The 22,546-nt window shown below is 44.1% G+C and overlaps 1 protein-coding gene across 1 annotated transcript in view; it reads left to right on the top strand.

The window, feature by feature from the left end:
- The first annotated feature begins 692 nt into the window (after nucleotides 1-692).
- The window catches only part of TSPAN9 (tetraspanin 9), a 1,047,344-nt gene continuing 1,025,490 nt past the window's right edge, over nucleotides 693-22,546 (top strand). Inside the window, exon 1 of the mRNA XM_078673949.1 lies at nucleotides 693-1,156. The gene's annotated coding sequence lies outside the window, so the exon portion shown is untranslated. The remainder of the gene's footprint in view (nucleotides 1,157-22,546) is intronic.

Genomic DNA, 22,546 nt, shown 5'->3' with positions numbered 1-22,546 from the left:
TGTATGAGCGCCTAAACATGTTGTCTTTTACTGTATTAATGTAGTATACAACAGTCAACGCTGTGTGCTTTGTATGTGCTTGCTTTAACCCACTTCACTTTAAAATTAAGACTCCCTGGCAAAGCACAGTGGTGACCCATGGGCTGGTTGTGTCAGTGACCAACCTTTCCAAGACTTTACGACTAGGACTGCACATCTGGAATGAGGTAGGGCAGTGGAACCAACAATAACACACATCTGGATGCTTTCAGGTCCTGCCCAAGGGCAGAGGTACAAGGGGGGAGCAATAACCTCATCTGTGTGTACTTGTGTCTCACCTCAGAAGTAAGACGGGTGAGATAGGCAAAGATGTTTATTCACCACAGTGTATATGGTTTGTGTTTACATACTAACAGATGCGACTGCTCCTCGCTGTGTGTATAACGCACTTTTTCCCAGAAAGGAGACTTTTGAGACGACAGCTGTTTTTGTGGTGAAACTGACAATGTTTTACCAGCGGGCCCCTAAAGGTATGTCACCGCCATACATTGTTTTTTAAGTTAATGACAAAGATCCGTTTGGCACGTACCCCACCTAACCCGGTGTTTTTATTCCGCCGGATGGAACACTGCAAGGCTGTCTGAGAATGCTCCGGGGCGCAGCGCGCGCTATATATAAAAGAGACAAATACGCAGCGCGTCAAGAGATAAAAAGACATCAGTTGGAGGGCTGCGAGTGCGCCTGAACCCTTGTGTGGCTGGGAATCGTAAGAATGCGCGCCCCCCGGACGGGAGCGGCGGTGGAGGGCTCTCTCCCTGCTGCAGCTCGCTGAGCAGTCCGCCTGTTGCGCCCTCCCTGCCCGTCCTCCTCCCGCCCCAACCCCCATTTCCTCTCCCAGCAGCTTGAGCTGCAGCAAGTAATTGCCATTCAAGCAGGAAGAGCAGGCAGCATTCCTCCCCCTCCGCTCGCTTTTCGTCATTTTCGGTGGACAAATAGTTTCAGGGCAGACCTTGAGTCGTTAAAAAAACACGACAGGATACCTAGCTGCTCTGCCAGGGACTTTTCTTTCTTCATGAACCCGCGCCTCCAGGGAACTTTGGGAGCCTCGCATCTCTGCGGTTTCATTTTCTCCAGCTCGCCGCTGCTTCCTTGTTTCTGAGCTCTGGGATCCGCGGCGGTGAGTTGAAACTTATATTTACTTGTTAGTCTGCTGTGCGCGAGCTGTGAAAGGGTGGCACGCGCTTCAATGGGCTGCAGATGTAGAAGGGATGTTTTTGCAGCTACGTTTTAAGTACCAAAGATTCTGCAAAGCGTAATGTCTTGAACATTTCTTCCTGTGTTTATAGCTTGAGGTACTTTTAGGTTTGCTTTGTTGCTGTAACCGGTCTGTGGCTTTTAGCCCCAGCTGCACTTATGCAGTCGAGCTGTAGGGGGCGCATCTTGGGGTTACTCATGGGATGGAAGCTTGTTGCTGTGTCTCTGTCGGGTTTCCGGGGGCAGTTCTGAAGGAGATGAACTGAACTGTCACATGAAGTAAACATCTGAAACACATTAAACAGCGTGTATACATTAAAAAGGGTATATGTAATGCCCGTGTACGTACAAGGGAAGCGTGACGTCTTAGACGGCGCTTTCTCAGTAATTTATTTATGCGTTTTTATATTTTTATATATGTTATATAGCTAATGTCCCAAAGACTTGTAAAAACGGGTGTTATTACGCAATTAGCGGTGCTCATTGTACTGAGCACAGAAAGTCGAAGGAACATGGCTGGAAACACCGAGGTTCCAGCTGGTGAACTGCGATTATCACTCAAAAATATTTTCCAAGATGACAAATTCATTAACTGATAGAAATCAGTCGGTTCAATAATTAGGTACCGCGAGATAACATTTTTTATTAAAGGACGATACAAAGCTGTTCTTTGAATAATATTTAGATTAACTTTTTGCTTAATTCAGCGGATTGTCTGTTAGGAGACTAAACATGTTAAGGAGAGCATCATATTAATGCCCACGTAAGTTTCATCCACAGCGGTATCTAATGCCATTTATGTGCCTTCATACCTGGTGCCCCTGCAGAAGAACATTCTTCAAGCAGGGTAATGTTTACGGTTGTGTGTCTTCTTGATGCCTCCCAAACAAATACATTGGGGGAAACTCCAGGAGGTGGTTTTGGTTTTATTAAGACTGACATATGATGTGGGTTAAAGACCACATAAACAATATTTGATTTTTCTTTTTTATTTAATTAGAACAGTTCTAGCCTGTTCCTGTCAGCTTAGCAGTAAAATTCACAATACAAATCGTTAATAAAATCATTTGTGTTAGTAAGAATAATGGAACGCCTTGGAACCAGGGAATGGCAAGTTCACCTTTAACAGCAGCGGTCACTTCAGTTTTGTCCACTGTGAAATTCTGAATTTACACCACGCCCCCATAGGGTTCAGCAAGGCTTTTGACACTTCCTAAAGGAACATTCAAAGCAGGTATGTGGGACCTCCTCATGGTACTCAGGATGGTTAAGGAGGTTCTTATGGTCAAGGACGGTCCATCCTTTATTGTTTAGGTTATCTTATGCCACTAGAATCTGTATGGCCTTGCAGTGCTCTTGGAATTCTGTGCAGCGTTTCTGTATGGTTGTATTTTTTATTGACTGGAGTCATGGGGGTATGGTGTCATTGTATTTATCCGTAACAATCAATATGTTTAATATAGTGATTGTTGATTTTTGGCTTTGGTTCAGTTGGATGACTGCAATATGTTTGAGTCTCAAGGGATCTCAAACCTCCTCTGATTTTCCCTAATGGTATTATTTTATGTGAACTTTCCAAACAGATTTATAATGTGTGAGTTTTCTCTTTTGTTGGGTTAGGTATATTTTGGTTGGTCCCAAAGTCATCGTTACAGATGAGGAATGGGACCTTGGGTATTGGAGAACTATTATGAATTGTCGACTGCTGTCTATGATGCAAACCTCTGTCACAGCTCACACACCAGAGTGAATCACAAAGAAGGAGTTAAGATTTTAATAAAGCTATCTCTACTAATGTGATATTATCTTGCATGTGAATACTACATGGGAACAAAATCTAATAAAGATATATCCCCCCCCCAAAAAAGCTATCTAGAAGGTGGCAACGTAGGGTCAGGTGTTTACAAAATGGGGAGCACACTTCCTGGGGAGCATTACTACACGATGGTAGAGTTAAGCAATGACCTAAAGTAGGAGAGTTAATACAGCAGGTGGGTTCAAATAGACAACATAATGTGGTTTGCTTGTGGAAAGCAAGACAAATGGTGGCTTTGAGTATTACCATCGCAAGTGGGAGGTAACGTACTGTATATTTTATTAATAAGGTCTCCTTAGGAGAGTGATCAGCAGTGTTAGCTGGCTCTGACAATGGTACCTCTGGAAGAATTAAGGTGGCTCCCACAATGCCACATTGTTGAAGCTTCAAGTTATAGGAGAAGAACCTCAGTAAGTTTAACATGATCTCGGGATCAAATGTTAAATATGGGACTCAATGACTGACATTAACTTTCTCCAAGTGGTACTCGATTTCACTGAAGACTTTTACCTTTTATGGAATTCTCAATTTTTATCTGTCCACTTTCATGTTGTGCACACAATCCCTGGTACCGCATTTCCACCTTACTCTGAGTCTTAGACAGCCGGCGGCTACCTGAGAAGTTGGGGAAGAAAACCAAAGTGTTGTCAGTTAAGTCCTGCATTTGGGGCCACAGTTTTGTTTTGCTTCAGTTGAACCTGATGGAATTGGGTGGAAGATCACAATAGTTTATAAAGGAAACTGCAAGAGCAGAAAAATGAAGCAAATGACCACCCCACCCCAAATTTCCCAACTCCACCCATTATACTTCCAATTACACTGCTTATGCTATACTAGAATACTGTTTTTGTATAAATGCCTCTGCCCTTTCAATTGAATTTTCTTTCAGCATTCAGAGCCAGTGTTTTTATTGGGTTCTATCTTGAAAATGAATATGATTAGAACATATAATTAAAGAAAACAAGGAGTAGATAAATTAGGATGGCAAACATTTCCCAATTCGTGGCATCGCTAGCTTCTACATAAACTAAACTGCTCTCCATTAAAATGGCTAGTTCTGCATGTCTCTGTTTTATTCTTGATTTTTTTAGGTTTGTGAAATTGTTTGCATTTAATATAAAACTGTTAAGGGCTTACACCTTGCCTCCATGCTTTTCCATTGGGTCCTGTGCTTACCACTTACTTTTCCTCCATTTCTGTTGGCTGTAGCATACTTTTCCTGCATTTATCATTGCGTGTACTTGCTTCCTACTATTAATGTGAGCTTAGTAAGTGGATCTTATTTTAATTAGCAGACTCGTTCTCACGTTTTAACACCAAAGACAATCAGATTTTTGCTCCTTGTTTAAAAATATGCCAGTTTTCCTTTTCCTGAACATAGTGGCCGATCTTTGCATTGCATTGTTGACAAGCCAACACCTGGGCCTAGGCAATGCCAGGACAGACCAGCCTGTGACAGCTCACTAGTCCTACCTAGTGCGAGCCTAAGGAACAGTGCCCCCAATCCCAGATGGCCTGTCTGTTGCACTGTTGGGGCAGGTTGCAAACACATGCATCAGACAGTCAAATGTTTATTTCTGGCGTTCATTTGCAATTATAATGCAAGTTACTTGCACACATTACACACCAAATCAAGATAATGCATGCATATTAATGCATTACTGCTCTGTTATAAATTTCTGAGCTCCGACATGAATCCAATGCTCAGTACCAGCAACAGAAAGCACAGATTTGCTGTCACTTTCTTGATTCTGATAACAAGGTCTGTAGTAACCAAGGAGGGGAGTTGCAGTGCAGGGTGTCAGAACGCAAAATTATTTAGGGAACTCGAGTCATTCAAATATACAAATACGTACTAATAATTATTTTTGTAGATACCTATATATTCTGAAATACGCTCTTAAATATTTTGGCTAAGAAAGTTGATAAATCTTGTTTGGACACCATTAAAAAGTGTAGTCTGTTTCTTTCAGTGAATGTCGCCTTCTTAAGGGTGTCCCATTGAGGAAATTCTTTCATTCATTCTCTAACATCTGCCTGGCCAGGACCTTTCCAATTTCAAAGAATTAATTCTTTGTCCATCATAATTGCCTTTTGAGTTCATAGTTTTTTTAGGGCGCTCCTAGTTTGCATGTTGGAACCATTCATTTTTTTTCTTATAACTCTTTTTCATTATTAGATATTCAATACATTCAACAGACAATACTATAATTGTTGGTCGCATAGATACCCTGCCATCTCCTTCCCATTACTTTGTGTTAATTTGTTTTGGTACCATTGCTCTTTCATAACATCTACTCTCCCCTTTGGGCCCAGGAGTATGGAACGCCGTTCTCCGTTGCTAACCGTAGGGGCCTCCTGTGTGGCTTGTAACGTGAGTTGTGTATCCTCCCATAGGTCAATCCCAAAGTGTCGTCTCCACGGACCCCATATTTTGCAGAATTTTCTGGGGCAGGCCCTACTTAGGTATGTGGTGTGTTCAGCGGCCATATAGAGGTCCATCCCTCTTGTCCATTCCTGGATCGTGGGATTCTCCACCACTCCTTATCGCTTGGCCACATCTCTTTTGGCCACTGCCAGTCCCAGGGAGGCGAAGAATAGTTGGGCCCTAGTAATGTCCTACTCACTCGGGATTCCTAGTATGGCGAATCTAGGGTCGACCAGCGATGTCGTTCCCAGTATTATCCCCTGTGTCTCGATTATGGTCTCCGAATATGTCTTAACTCGAGGAATGCCCATATTGGGAGGCTTGCACACTGTATACCCTCTGCCTGCCATGCATGGCGCAGCTGTGCATATTTGATGAATTGGGATTTGTGTAGGTCATATTCCTGACTAAGCGTTGTCCAGGTTTTGAGTTCCCCTTTGTCCGTTACGTCCTCTTTCGTGGAAATGCCCAAGAAGTCCCAGTTCTCACCCCCTTTTAGTTCATGCAGTTCCTTGAATCTACTCCCTTCTCAGAGCATTGTGGTGTTTGTGACCCTGCCCGTCCAACCTATAGTTTTTGTCGCTCTCGTCCATGCTTCTAGAGTGACTTGCATTGCAGGCCCATGAACAAATGTTGGCAGACTTAGTCCACACCATTTTTTTTAGGTCTGGCGTTAACCAAAATCTTTTGGTCTTACTAAAATTATATACCTAACATACTTACTTACAGGAACTTTTAGCCAACCATCTGCATTCTTTGGCTTGTTGTGCCATTCACAATTTTCTTCTGTTCACTACAGCATGCAACCCAGGGCAATGGGTCAGTCCACCTCAGACACTGGCTAACTTCACTGTGACAACTCTTTCACAAGGAGCACATCTGCACACAAAGTATTTCCCTTCAGTGCCTGGGGCTACAATGTAAAAGTGTGCTTTTCGAGACCAAAAAAGGATTTTTGTTTTAGACATTACATTTTTTTTAAAAATGGCAACTGCTCAGCAGAACCCCCAACAATAAAAGTATACAAACTCAATTACAAAACGAGCATTGGCAAAACCAAAACAAAAGCCTGGTAGCCTATTCTAGACGTATTGGTTTTGCCAATGCTTGGTTCTGGATTAATATGCACATATCAAACCGAGACAATAAAATGGTTCCATTAACACCATATGGAGGACAGGAACAATGCTCCAGGTGAAGGAACATGCAAATGCACTACAGTTTCCTCAAACACTTTGAAACTGTTGCATGTCTTAGAAGAACTGCAATAATACACCAATCGGAGCAGTGCTCAGTTAGAACTTCATGCTTGACACCAAACACTTCAGCCAACAAGTGACAATAGCAATTTTCCATGGCTTTTCTTTATTCTTTCACTCTCGGCCTTTTACTTTCTCTGCTCCATTTTGTCACTCCGACGTAAAGCTTTCAACTCCCTTCCACTTGAATTGGATGATTACTACTTTAGTCCATTTATTAGGTTTCACCTGAGACAGCGCATGTGATGTTGCCTACAAGATCTTTTGTTTGCTTAAACTTAAAGAGGGCTTAAAGCCCGCCTATTACTTACCATTTGTTGGCTTCATCACTAGACTCATTTCCTTGCTTCGCATTGGTCAGAAGGTGCCGGTTTCACTTTTGCTGTGCATGTTTGTCCCTTCAGTGGAGCATAAACCATGTACTGATTAATTGCTTTATTAGTGCCCTTTTGCTGTTTGCGCTCAGATTCAGGCACTTTTTTTTCTTGCTTCCTCCAACGTCGTTACATGCCCTTTGGTGGTTGTACCTGCCTTTTTCCCCCACTCGTTGTCGTCGCTTGCCCTTCCATCGTTGTTTGCACCACCTCACATCGTTGTTGCTTGCCTCCACTCCCTCCTATCAATGTAGTTTGCCTTCCCATTGTTGATGCTTGCCCCCCCATTTGTTGATGTTTGCCCCCTTCCACCAAACAAGCATTTACAATGCAATGGTCTCGGCATTATTAAAGGTAGAGCTATTAGCATTGCTTATGCCTTTTTTTTATCATATATAAATAGCATTGTCATTTACATTGCCAATAGCTCAATCGTTAAATAAATGGCATTGTAATTTACAATGCCAATAGGTTAATCGCTCACATATGCTTGACCTATTGAATTTACACTCACACAGAGCCATACACACACACATACAGAGCCACCCACACAGAGCCATACACACACACATACAGAGCCACCCACACAGAGTCATTCATATAGAGCCACTCACACACAAAGAGCCACCTACACAGAGCCACCCTCACATAGAGCCTCCTACAAAAAAAAAGTAAGATGGGCAGAAAGAAAGACAAGAATGGAAGGGGAAAGGAAGAGTGAAAGAATTAAGGAAACTTCGAAACAAAGAAGGAAGAAATGGTGAAGAGTGGAAGGATGGATGGACTTTAGAATGAACCAATTGGAGTGATGGATGGAGCAATGGAACGATGAGTAGCAGAGTGAATTGAGGATTGGTGTATGGATAGGTGATGGGCTAGTGACTGGATCAATGGCTAAAAAGATAAATGGATGCATGCATATACTGACGAGTGGATGGACAATGAAGGAAGCATGCAAATGTGGATGAATAAAGGGTGAACGTGAGAACCGATGGATGGATGTGTGGATGGATACGTGAAAGGAAGGATGACGAAAGGGTATAGGAAACTGTTCTAGGGAGTATGGGCTGTGTCCCTTGGTGTTATTTAACCACTTGGATGCTAAGGCCCTGGAAAGATTTATTAACAATTTCCATTGAAATCAATGGAAACTCCATGACGAGCTGAGCGCGTCATGAGCGTCGCAGGGGTTAAGATATGGTTCAAGGTGGGAGCTATTTTACTGTTATTCCTACCCAGCTGTTTCAAAGTCTATGAAATGCTGCAATTCAAGGAGCGCTGTCCTGCACTCCCGAATTTTCATCTGTTGACAAAGTTTGATTTGTTTCCCCTGAATGTTTTGTCAATCTTTGTATTGCTAAATTAAAATCAACTACAATCATGTGCACAGATTAGCAAATCTATAAATATGTACTTTAATAAAGCAATCTAGAAGAGTGGCTCCTACTAAAAAAGAGAGAGGAATAAAATAAGATACAAGAGCGCATAAACATTAATGACACCATCTACAATGTGGTTTCCACTGGAATGCAATCTGTCAAATGCAAGCGATTCTGAGAGGGGTAAGAATGCGGAGATTATTAAGCTGTAAAGTCAGTCCCGACTGTGGAGCACGCTACCTTCTTTTTCAAGCGGGGCAGGAACACGAAGAAGCAGAGCAGGGTCCCCGCGACGACTCCGAGCACCACTCCCACGGCGGCCGCCATCAACCCGGGAGCCACCTGCAGTGACTCCACGGACACCCGCAGCACCACATCGCTCAAGCACGAGTCAGCCATCACAGCCGGAGCTGGGACAGAACGAGCCCTGCTCTCCTAGGCCCCCTCTGCGGGGATGTTCCCCGTATTTGACCGGGCAGCTGGCTTCACCCCTATTTTGCTGGTGGATTCTTCCTTTAAACGATACATAAACAAAGTATCCGCTGTGCCTCTATAAGAGGCGGGTTGCTACCTTATATCTGCCCTGTATTTACAAAGCATTGAAAGTTTCTGAAGTGCTCGTCTGGCAACAGTTACTCTGAGCAAATCTGGGAGTGATATGAAAAGAACAGCTGCTAGGGATTCTGGGACATTGAGTTTCTAATAGTTTTTCACAACCATTCACTATACTTAAAAGGTACTTAAAAGGTACTTCTTTAAAGTCCGCAAACAGAGATGGGGAGATGGATGAAGAACATGTGACCATGTTTAAGATGCTGGTTTCAAAATGCAAGTTTGGACCGGCACTCAAGGAGAGGATTAGAGACAAATTAAAATTAGGATGTAAGAGAGAAAAAGTGTGTCAGGAGTCGTGGTTAATGATCTATTCCTCTCTGAACAAGGAGCTATTAACGGCAAAGAAAATGTTATATTTGTGTGCGCGCACTGATGAAACTAGACACAAGAAGAAGATCAACGAGGTTGGAGTGACAAGTGCTGAAAGTGCTTTTGTCTCCCTACCCGTGCCCGTGGAATTGTAAATTGTATGCAAAAGTAAGTCTGAACAAATGTAACTGAGTCATGTAAGGAGGACACTTGATAGTGTTTTGTGACAGAGATCAGAAAATCTGCTTGAATCACTTATACTTACGCCTTCTATTGAGTAGGTAAAAGATCGGCACCGTGAGATACATTCAGAGTAAAGTGTATTGAAGGTGGATAGAGTTTCTAGAAGCTTGTGCAGCAACACCTTGACATTACATCATGAATGGCTCCCTCCCATCTGGAGAGCCTCGCAGCACAGCTTTGATACCACGTGGGGGGAGGGTGGGGATGGGCACAGAGTTTTCATACATAACTGGAGAACATAACCGTTCAACATGAGATAGTGCTTAATTTATGCCGGTGCTTGCATATAGTGGGCACCGGCACTCATTTTAGGGAACAGAGATGTATTTTTCATCATCAGTCTTTGACGCAGAGCAAGTGAGAACGAGGCATATGTAGAGGAGAAAGAATCAAAAACAGATCCATTGCATTTGCATATTAATATGAGCCTACTGATGATGATTCCAAGGCTTTATGTGAAATATGGAATGCTCTCATGGAATTCCCACCACCCTATATAAAAAGGAGGGGATTGCAACTACATCCAAACTTTGAATTTAGTTACTAATAGTGTGAGAAATTGGGCTGTTGGTTAAGGGGGAGTATAAGCCCCTCTCAAGCAAGAGACAAAATCCTTGTGAGGGTAAAACACAAAAATGACACAATTAACATGTGTTTGACCCTCCTTATAGCTTGGTAAAATACATGTCCAACGTTTGAATCACAAAGAGCAAAAGAAGGCGGCATAGATGGAAAATAACCTGCTAGAACCAAGAACTGTATAACGGTGCGGAAAAGGAAGTATGAGACGGAAGACTCGTCAGCCTGGAGGTTCGTAGCACCTGGGACAGGCTCATAGGGATAGAGCTGAGACCCTACGTGCAGTATTATTATCACAAATTAAACATTGCATGAGAGGCCGTGGCAACCGCAGCTGCCCTCAACGCTTCGTGAGGCACCTTACAAAGGCTCACAGTGAGCTCCAAGTGGCCTTCTCACGCAGCACTGCTGAGGTGTTACTGAGTGCCAGGAAGCAGTAAGGCGGTCCCTTGGTGGCGGCCATGCCCGAGCCCCACAGACATCCGAGGGAGGAAAGCCGCTGTTTCCACTCTTTGAAATGTGACAAACGCTTTATCTATCAGTCATTTGTGCGCAAATCTTATTATTCGGCTTTACGTTTCTTTTTGCGGGAAAATGGGTGATCCGTGGCTCTCACCTTGACTCTCGCAAAACTAAAAGTGAGTCATTATTTCAAAAACAAGTGTTGACGTTAGTTACATGTCCGCGGATCCGCGCTGCTGCTTTCAATGTTCGTCACAAACACCAATTGAACTTTTTATGACTGACCTTTAATTTGATGTTGACAGCTAATGAGGCGCACACAAACAATGCAGCGGCAGGTAGTGCCACGCGTTAGGGGCGGGGGTGGGGGTGCAGACCACAGTGTAAGAGAATAGTCACCGCCAACCAACCCCATCCATCGCAGGCATGGTCTCCCTCGCAATTTTGGACGAATTCCACACCAGGCTGGCTCGGGATCCAGGTTAGCAGTGAAGCCTCGGACGCGGGTGGCGCTCTGCCGTGCTGCTCTGCATAATGCCGGGCTCTGCCCGCTGCCATGCACAGCTTCGCTCGCAGGCTGCGCCGGTGCCCGGGCTGCAGGCGGGCGGACACTGCGCATGCGTCACTTGAAGCTCTGCTGGAGCGGGGTTGCAGATAGGAGCGGGATGCAGGGGGCGGCAGAGGTGAAGGCGACCACTGGAGCTCAGAGCACCGAGAGGACCCGGGCGGCTTCCCGCACGGGTCAGAACGTCTTGCAGCATCGGGCAGTCACACTAATCCCCGGCAGAAAACAACCGGCTGCAAAAGTCAACAGGCGGCGAGCACTCCTCATCCATGCTGCAGTCAAGACAAGAAAACAAGAAAAAAAAAATGGCGGCTGGAAAGCCCCGTCTCTTTCGGATTCGGGGGCGTGTTTTTTGCGTTCTGAGTGACGGATGACGTCACAGGGCGAAAGAACGCAAAAAACACGCCCTCCGAATCCGAAAGAGACGGGGCTTTATTGGAGCGACTCCCTTCTCCTCCAATGGCTGGCCTCCGTTTAGGAAGCCAGCCAATGGAGGAGAATGGAGGAGAGAGGCGGGTTCCAAGCCCCCTAACTCCAAAACATAAAATCTTCGGGACTCCGCCCTCACTGCTTTGCAGTGCAACGGTCCCTCGACCTAAAAAAAAGCGCTATGATGATTGATGCTGCTAGTACTGGTCACGCCCCAGTGCAATTCTTTTTTAACTTTTTGCTATGATACACAAGACTAAAATACATTGACAAAGCCAGTAGCTCTCGAATAGACCAGACCTATTGGCTTTGCCATTGCTTGTTTACTTTGCTCTCTTCTCCCACATTCCTTTGCGCTGTCCAAATTTGGCCCTTACCTTGTGACCATTTTCTTCCATCTTACCCTTTGGTTTCATTAGCTGCACCTCCCTCACTAATTGCTTTTGCATCTTCTCTGGTCGCTTTTTGGTTGTATAGACTTCAAAGTCTGTAAATGTTTTTTTTTTTTTTTTTAGGTCGAGCCTGGGCAGCGCATGTGCTGCTCTGTGGGGCATGCTGTATTAGAGTATGAACTTGAAGCTCCGCCCACTCTCCGCCCATATTTTTCGTTTGCTTGTGTCATTGTCCTTTGTAAATGCTGGTTTCTGATTTGTGAATAGGCTTGTTAGTCCCTCCTTAGAACCACCTTGTCTTCATTTATAATCTCCCTTGAGGACTGGCCCTTTTACTTCTGTTGTTACACAGTATGTCTTATTTAGTCTGTAAGCACTATTTTCTTTAATAAGTTTCTCTTTCTGCCGCCACAATATGCTTTCCTGCAACATTCAGCGCGCAAGGAGGGATCTCTATGAACCTGCCATTTTTTGCTTACTTCATGTTCATTGTGCATCTGGTTGCCCCTTAAGAAGGTGTTGACACTGACCTCGCAATTGACTGCGATTCCACAAGAATGCAGATTTCATGGAATTGAGAACAATTACACTGTTTCTAGCAGTCAACCTATGGACGTTTCAAGAGGTATATTCTGGAATAGGCGGTGCTATTCTGACACTTTTTTGAGTCAGAACGTGGTAGTTTTGGAAAGGGAGGTTAATTTGCTGTTGAGTGAATATTAGATCTTTAATAAGGGACGGTCCATGCTTTGAATCCAGGGCACACAAACTTCAAAGCAAATTTTCAGCAATGCATATGTTTTTGTTTGAAATTACGAGTCATGAGATATACACAATTGGGCTTCTCTTGAAAAATGGAAAAGTAAACTTTTCCTCTTGACTGCTATCTTGATGTTGTGCAGTCGGAGCCACTCACCTGGAGTACTGAAGGAAGGGTGGATGTGGCTCCCACTCATCCTTCCCAGCAGAGATCCATATTTACTCCCCTGGGGTTGAAACTGATCTGGAGAAATAAATGGGAAAGGGCGAAGACTTACAACCTGAATTACTGACTCCTTGTACAGGCTAGGTCAGTTCTTCTGAGGTTAGGTGGGATTTGAACTAAGCTCTCATACCCCCGCATGGGACTCAGAAGACTGCTGTGTGCATAAGAGTGTTCAGCAGGCATGAAGAAAGTTCAGTGCAAGAAATTACCATGATTTGGCCTTTCTGATCTTAACTATTTAATGTCTGAGGGACGAATCCAAAGTGTGGGCTTGAAGGGCAAATATGTACATGAAGTGCTGTGAAAGGAGCACCATTTCCTAAACTCTAACTAATGTAGTAACACTTTGGGGTCCTTCAGGGTTGGAAGCTTGATGTAGCGTAGTTGTGGATGGTACAGTAAATACATTGGATAGCTAGCCTGATCTGTTGGTTCAAATTACAATATTTTGTAGCCTTTGCTTCAAATGGAAAAATAGAAGTGCCCGTACTAGCCAAATTGATTGGAGTGGGTCTGGTTGAGGTGTGTCTAGGGGGCGTGGCTTTGAGGCAGGTATTTACAGTATCAGTATTTTTTTCTTCACTGTAAAGCTCCCTAGTGCCCTTTGGCTAGTTCAGCTCATTTGTGCAGGGCGTAATGGGTATTCTTTGCACTTTTATATAGCACAAACTTGCCCAAAGGGCTTTAAAGCTTGTTTACATGAGAAGCAGAAGATTTACATATAAGCATACTTTTTTGATTTTTATACCATGGGGAGATTAGATAATTTACCCAGAATTATAGGCTGTTGAGCCGATGCTGGGATTTCACTTCCCTGTGCCATGAAAACAAAAGATTATGCTCGGTGGCGGCTGGTATTTGAAGGAGGTGAGGGGTTGCGTCACGGGGGCAGGAGTGAATTAAATTTTTTTTTAAATACACACTTACCTGTCTTCCACCCGCCTCTGCCTCCTCTCGGTCCTCTTTCCTGTTTCCAGGGCAGGAAGCAGAATGCACCCGGCTCCCAGCCTCCCGATAACCAACCGCAGCGCTGCAATGCAGCATTGTGATTGGTCTGAGCACTGTGGATCAGCGCTCAGCCAGAGAATGGGAGGCTAGGCATGTTCTCCATGCAGCCTGTAATGCAGCCTGCATGGAGAACATGCAAAGTGCGCAAGAATGTTTGACCGGCCCCAGAGGACCGGCCTAACAGTCATGCGCACTTTAGGGAGTGCAAGCCACTCCTCCCCTCTCCTCTCATGCTCTGTCAGCAGAGCAGCCCCTCCCCAAAGCTGCCGCAACAAGGATAAAATAAAATCATAATAACTTGGAGCTATTATAATTTTATTTTTCCTTTAGTTACACTGCTTTTGGGGCGAACCTCCTCCGCCTTAGCGGAGGAGCCGCCACTGATTATGCTTTCATGTTGAACTTCCGCTTCTCATGTAAAGCGCTTTAATGCCCTTGTGCCAAGTTCGCACAATATATAACAGTAAAAAAATGATCAATTGGGCACTGCACACATGAGAGGAACTTGGCCGAATGCTGTAAAGCGCTAATGGTCAATGGTAAGTGTATTCCTGCGCTGCAGCCTTACACTGTACTGACAGCACTACAGTTCCAATGTCTGGAGCTCTAGCGGTCTGGCTACATCTCCTTATTACTGTCGTACTGTCAGAGTGTAAGGCTATAACAACAACCTAGCGCTGGAATACACTCGCCATTGACTGGCAGAGCGCCTCACAGATGCTCCATCTGAAAGCCTGTATTCAGCAGCACCTGCGCTGCACTTGCCCATACCTCATAGTCTGACCCTAGCTTGCCGCTAGAAGTACTGGTACTCTCTTGACACAAGGAGCAGTCCCGGTATTCAAGGGGAGAACACTGAAAAGTGCCGGTACTCCGTATCGGTGAGTACTGGCCCTTTTACAGCATTGTTTGTAGCCATTACCAACACCATCTGTTTGTTTCTCTGCTTTCAGTGTATTTGACTTTCCAAACTACTCATTTGAATTTGCATCTTGAGCAGGAAAAATTCCTTCTTTCTCCACTTTTCTGATATCTAGAGAGAGCATAGTGCGTGCCCCCATGGCTGGAAATCAAACCTCCCCTCTCCGGACGCCTCAGAGCCCTTCAGCGCTCAACTCTCAAGGACTTTTGCAGCCAATCTGATTGGCTGACCAGCAACTAATCAGATGGCCATAATACACTGAAACAGTGGGCAATCATGGCTGTCAGAAACTAAAAGACTGACTACATCCAGAGGGTAAACACCCTTTACAACGCAACTGTTACAACTAAGTCCCTTTACGACGCAACCATTACAACGCAACTTTTACAACGACTTGCGTTGGGGGGCGCTCTAGGATAGGGAATAGTTTCCAAAACCTTCCCTACTATTAACGGGGACTGGAGTTGGAATAGTAAATTAAACTATTCACTATCCAGCGCCCCCCAACGCAAGTTGTTGTAAAAATTGCATTGTAAAACTTGCGTCGTAAAGGCATGCGTTGTAATAGCATGCGTTGTAATGTCATACATCCCATCCGGAGGGGTGGTAGCAGAGAAAGGAAATTGTATAATGTATTATTAGGGTATACCCTAATGCTACAAGCTTTGATCCCCTAATCCTATAACACAAGGACTAAGTCAAATGTGCAATAGATGAGGAAGGCAAATCTGGTTTACTGCAGGCCCACACGTTGCTCCGTCTCACAGGAGGGGGTGGGTGGGGTGGGGGGGGGAGTTCCTGGTAAAGAAACAGTGTTTTCAGGGGTGCAGTGGTCATTGTGAAACTCACATTTTGGTTACTCAAGCAGCTGTACTAATAATGACACAATGAATGTTGAAAAAAATGTATTTCTGTAACCTGCTACTTAGTACATGACTTGTGACAACAAGACATATAAAACGTATTGCTATGATCAGGGTTACTAGAAATGTGAAAATAACAAACATGTTTCTCAGTATTATAATTCCTATATCCTACTCCTATCACTGCTCAGAGTTCAAAAAGTAAACTAACTGTCCCTAATGGGAGACTTTGTGGATTGACTACCTGGACACGTGCCTCTATGTTTATCAGACTCTCAGCTGGAGCAGCAGGAGGAGGGAACAGCTGTTCTCAATGGAAACATGCTCTCTGGCAGCAGAGCTTGTCTGAAGTCTGCTTCTGTTTCATGCGTCCAACCTCAGTCCAGGAAGGACAGCAAACAGCAGTCTGGAATTTGACCTCTTATGGATACTTCTGGGGCAAAGCCCTCTCTAACGGAAACCATCAATTATTTATATACCAAATGACCACTGACTAATCTAGCTGATTATAAGTGAAACACAAGGCAGAAATGCGGTAGAAAATCCAGCTGGACCCAGTGTTTATAATGTGTGTCACCTCTGTCCACCTGTCATTTCTATATCTTAGTGCCTGTACCAGGCAACCATGAGAAGAAGATATTCAGGCATTTTGACCAGACTCCTGTCTGTTATTCTGCTTATAATCAGGTGAGAAGGGGGTTGGTGCAAACTGAATGTGCTTGTGTGTTATCTAATGTGCAGACAGCTTGTTTGAGGCTCACAATGGAAAATAACTCAGTCAGGCAAACGCTAACTGTATTTAACAAGCATTTGCAATGCAATAGGTCTCGTATTTACCAAGTTTGAGCTATTGACATTGCAAATACGAATGCCTTTTATTTTTGTTTTTGTTTTTAAAACATAAAGGAAACGCATCGTCATTTACAATGCCAATAGCTTAAACTCGTGTAAATGCGAGACCTATTGCATTCCAGATGCTTGTTACTGAGGGAGATGGTCTCCATCCATGCGACATGGTACTCTCCCTGGCTGGAATGCCCTGCTCTGCTCTTCACTTCGGCTCCAGGTGTAGAATGTAAAGTCCAGTGTCCTGGCTGGACTCTCTCTTCCAGAGCACCAGTGTCCTTAACCCCTTCCGTGCGGCGCACGTTCAGCGGACGTCGCGTGCACTACCTCGGTAGTGCTGCGCACGTCCGCTGAACGTTCTGGCCCTGCCCGCGCAATAGAACGTTCCGCACCAGCGCGGAACGTTCGGCGCAGCGGAGGGGTTAAACCGTGGCACTCTGTATGTGGCATCAACATGTGAGAATTCTTTCTTAAATCAGCCCCAAATCCAGGGGTTACCCATGCCTAGGGTGCAGTGTGCCCTCCGATCAAAAGATCCGCGAACTGAGCACTACATAAACAGTCAATATTTGCAATGTTGTGGTATAAATAATGGGCTACTGGAAGTGTACAATGGATATATTAATACCATGGTCTCTGTTGACAACTAAATGGGCTGTTGAAGTGGACACAGCAGACGATTTCTGGTTCGCGGGTGGAAATGAGGGTCAGGTATATGACCAGAAAATCCTAAGGTTAGGATCTTTTAAATCACAATAAGAAGAGATGCTCTGGCGCGGGTGGAGGTACATTGCACAAGGGCTGTTGGTCTGATGCTTGGTGATCCTTTGTCTGAGCGAAAGCAGTTCAAAGGATTCCTCTGTGTACAAAAAGGGATTCAAAAACAGATGTTAATTATGTTAACGTATTTCCTTCTGCGTAAAACAGACAAACGAAAGATAGGGAGCAGTTTATAGGGCGTCACTCATTCACAGACAATCCGTATTTGAGTACTGTCACATTTATGAGACATTTCCAGGTGATTATTTGTACGAATGATTACATGCAACACGCGAAGCAGAAAATGCATTCTCTGTGGGCTGGCTCACCGTGTCAGATGTGTAATAGAAAGGAATCTCTCGTCTGTGAGCAGGTCAGTCTGCCCTGCACAGACGGACACCGAGTCAAGGGGTGGCAGGCCAGGACTAGCATGTAAAGAGGTTGTAGTACAGTACGTTACAACCTGCCATGTTAACTTACCTGAAGACCACTAAAACTTAATTTCTGAAAAGAAACCATATATATACAAAGTGAAAACCATCCCAAGATCACTTAGAATGTTCCAAAGAATTCCTAAATTAAAACCACAGCGAACCGAAGTAAAAGTTCCCTAGCACACACAATTATAGAAGACTCAGAAAGAATCCATATTTCAATATGAAGCAGTGCTCTCTTCTCTCTTCCAACACTCAAGCATTTACCCTCCCTCAGGCAGACAGGGGCTCCCCCGCAAGCCATTACGAGCCCCAGCCCTACCTGAAGATGTCAAACTCTAGCTTACAGGCAGATCAGCAGCAGCCTCGTTGTGCCACTGTGACTTTGAAGTCCTTGCGTCCTTAATTACTTAGGCAGCACTCTGTGTCAAGAGTGCAGCATGGGCATTTTTTGAGCGAAACTGAAAGTGCGGTGAGACACATTTTTTTATTACAACGCAGCGAGTGGCGTATTTTAATACATCACACCACCGATGGAAAATACAATTGTAACAAACACGCTATGCGTGCTGTATTATAAACCATCTTTTATAGAACATGGCACCACTGTTCATCTAAAAAATGCATTACTGTTTATTTGTCCCAAAAATGCACACAACGAACGCCGAGAGTGTTTTTTGATAAGCGCGGGCATGTGAGCAAAATATCCAGTCCGGGCGGGGCCTAAGGGAGACCGGGCGGACACCAACCCCGCTTCCAAAGAAGCGTGACACAAAACCAACGACCATAGATCTTGCCAAGGCGAAGCAGCGCATGCGCTGCAACGCCGGCGAGACCTAAAAATGGAGTCCGGCTCGGGATTCTATATCAATTTGAATACTCAGTAATCTGTTCTGGAGTGTCCCACGGTTTTAGCTCTTGCTGAAACATTTATCCATCTCTGCTGCCTAATGCAGAAAAGATGAAAGTCACAGGAATTACTTTTCTTAATGATAAACTTTCTAATAACAAAAAAAAGCTATGCCGGACACTGCACTGCAGTTTCCTACGCATTTCACAGCTTATTGTCAATTGAATTGAGTGTCTTTGTGTGGTACCACAAAAAAGAAATGAAAATCATTTTCCATTCTCACATTTGAAGTCCCCCTTCATTAGACTACTAGTACTTTTCCTTTAGTTGTCTCCACTTTTAACAAGTTGTATAGGGCACGTTTCCTTCTTCTTGAATATCTAGCTGTTACTCTGGTTCCTTTTCATCTTTTTACTCATCTATTTTCTTTTCTTCACCCCTTAACCATAATTCAACTTATGGTTAAATATAATTTTACTTCGGAAGGGCATGCTGGACATCAGATCTTGGTTTGAAGTTATGTCCATTTTCCTTATGTGGGATAAGTTATATACATCTACTGCTTTTAAATGTTCAAGAGTATCATTGATATTGTTCAAACCAGCGGCAAAGAGAAACCAATATCTTTTCTTAATTTTCCACACAATGGAGGATTGAAAATGCTCGGTTTCACTTCTTCACTTTGCCGGCCTAAATTGGCTGCTAAACCCACCTTTGGGCAGTTTCATTGATTGCAAACTGACCCTGGGTACCACACATTCGTAGGCCTGGTTTTCTTCTTTTTTTACACAAAACAGGGCACAGCTTACTTTATAGCGCACAGTGTAACCTGTGCTTTCGACTAAACTAAGGAGCGAATGCTCCTATCATTTCAAAGAAGTCCTATTGGTAAGATGTTGATTTTGTTACCTTATTCTTTGCTTCAGACCTCGACACTCTGCTTCTAGATTGCTGAGAAAATTTTGCTATCACGGAGATGGATTAAAATGTTTACCGTGTGAGAAATAAATGTCTTTTCCCTTAATGTTACCTTCTGTATAGATACCGTCTGTAAGAGCACTTCAAAAGGTATACATATAGGAATCTAACTTCCAAGATACCACGAGCCTTGGGCATGAGAATGCCCAGGCGCGTGCTCCAGGGTAGCTATGTGAAGGAACTCAATTTGCCTCTTAACTGATGAGGGCCAACAAGCTCGATGCCTCTCTGAGGATGCTTATTGTTTCAGTTTAGGTGGGATGTGGCATAGCAGTTTGGGCTCGACTGCTTCTTTGGTGGTGTGGCATAGACTGTTTTGCATGGGTCGAGTCTCTTTCTCTAAAAGGACAGACAAAAAAGACAAAAACAATGATGTAGAATGCTACCCAGATGAACTGCCCATGGTTAAGATTAATGTAAATATTTCCCTTCATCTCTTGTCTGCTCTGTAAGTGTGTCTCTCTGAGTAGGAGGAGTATGCCCACTCAATTCCTGAGTACACTCTTCCCTAGGAATTGAATGTACGCCTCCCCGATGAGGTACAACAGGGACTAAGCCTGACTGGATGTGTTTGTGTTGCTGTTCGAACGGGACATCTCTCATGGGTCTGAAGCTACACCTAACTGATGAGACCAGCAAGTCTGTAAAATGTTGGGAACTGCTAGGGGTCCAGTACAGACGGAACATTACGAAGCAGTTTGGACTGGACTTCTCATGTGAGCGTAGGGCCAAGATTACATTGCTTATGTTTAGTCTCTTCCACTCTGTTCTTGTGAGCTGAAATTGATGGAATGGAATGCAACCTCTAAGAATTCACTTTTCTTAAGACCGACTCAATAATGTCCCTCTGTGTCTTCTTTCCTGTTCTCCCCGAATTCAGGAAAATGTTTGGTATATTCTATAGTATACATAAATAATGCATCAGTAATAACCTGTGTGCATGGCATGCTGCCAATAAAAAAATAATTTACTCTGATTTTTGCAATCACTCTCAGTTAAATTATGGGTCATTTGCATATGTTTCAGGAAGAAATCGCATAATTTTGAGCATTTCAGTGAGCTTTGGAGAATGATTTGCTATCATGTAAATGCTAGCATTTTACATAGCTCTCTAGTTCAGTGACATGCCGGTGACTGTATTTTGCGGAGGATGGTAGACTGAAGGATTTGAATCCAAGTTTAATTGTGTTGCTTTGACCAGGCTTGCGATTTTACATCAGCTTGAAATAGGTTAAACAGTATTTACACTGCCAAGAGGCTGTCTGACATCTAAACTACATTCCTGCTTAAAACAGCCAAGGCATCCGAGTAAAATGTGCACTTAAGATAAAACAGATGAATAAGTATATAGTCTCGTCTCTCATAAAGCCATGTGTAGGAGGCCTTTGAAATGTTGATTACAGCCTTGTCTGTGCATCAGTCCTGAGGATGCGCCTTGTCGGGAGAGGCCAATGGCGGCCATGCTTTGCTTCTCTTCAGCAGCTGCCAGTCCTCCCCTCCCCCTCCCACTGTAGCCTGGCATTCCACGCTTCCTCGTGCAGCAACCTTTGAGTCACTTTAATGCATTACCACTTAATGACTCATTAAACAAATACCTCCCCTTCCCAGTGGTTTGGTGAACCAGGGGAGGGTGTGGGGGGTAGAGTGGGAAGGAGGTGGGGGTTGACTGGAGGGGGTGAACTCAATGTAGGAGTTCCATGGTTTCATGGCCATAGTTGTGTTTTTTACGAGTGTACACTTATTTGGTTTCTGGTAAGTTAAAGATGGGCTTAGATTTTGTGATTTCGGTGTGAGTGCAGTTATCTGTCTGGGAAACTGCCACGGCCTTCCAAAGCATAAATAAATGTCACCGGAAGTGAGGCACTGATGGGTGCCCTATTAATTGTCCTTCGAGGAGGGTGCATTGCTGGAGGTAGATCTAGGGAGTAATACCATTAGCAGACCTAAAAGACATCATGGTGCCCAATGAACTACAAAACCTGGAAAAGTTCATTACTAAAACATGAAACTTTCCTGGTGAGTCCTCCCTACAGTCAATAATGCTTTATGTGTCTACTGTTTCCAGAGGCCTCTCCTCTTATGTAATGCAGTTTCTTTTTCGTATGCCTCTGTAGTTTTGACCTTAGGGATATTCCCTCTAAAGACCCTCCTCTTCCCATGCTGCATGGTCATGAATAAGTCATTTGACAATCCACGTCGTTTATTGTTCTAACATGTACCAGCCATTTTTTTATCTCCATATTTGGAAACTTCACTTCTGCTTTTAGTGCCAGTGAGTGGGTTCACAATATCACATGAAGCCCTGATCTCTACGCTCATACGTGCTGAACTTTACTGTTGCTTGTAAGTTGATAGGACTCTACCAGTGCTCATGATTGCTGACATTTGACTTCTTCGTGTTATGTGCCTCCTCCATCCCTGTGTGGTTCACCAGTCCCATATATTGTCTGTGACTGTGTACTTAACTTGCTCAACACTGCCTGCTTGGCGAATCTCATATTTTGTATTGGCATGTGTCCAGCCTGATGCTTCCACGCCACCTGCTTTAGAACTGTGAGCTTATTCCAGTGCCTCTGTTCTCTTCTGTACATTACTCTCCCTCGGACACGCAACTCCATTTTCTTTTTTGGATCTTCAGTTAGGGATCTTCCTAGGGTTGTGTGATTGGTCACAGAATGTGCAGCATAATTGTTCCTATGTGTCTTACCTCCTATAAGAGTCCCATGTCTGGTTTATTCCTCTGCATTTTTCAACTGCTGACCTGTTTTTGGTGTCTGGTATGCATCTCCTGGTGTGGATGGATGGCTTCCACTGATGG

Source organism: Lissotriton helveticus, chromosome 1_1, assembly GCF_964261635.1.
Source record: "Lissotriton helveticus chromosome 1_1, aLisHel1.1, whole genome shotgun sequence".
Classification (NCBI taxonomy): Eukaryota; Metazoa; Chordata; class Amphibia; order Caudata; family Salamandridae; genus Lissotriton; species Lissotriton helveticus.
This window is presented reverse-complemented; position numbering and strand designations above follow the sequence as displayed.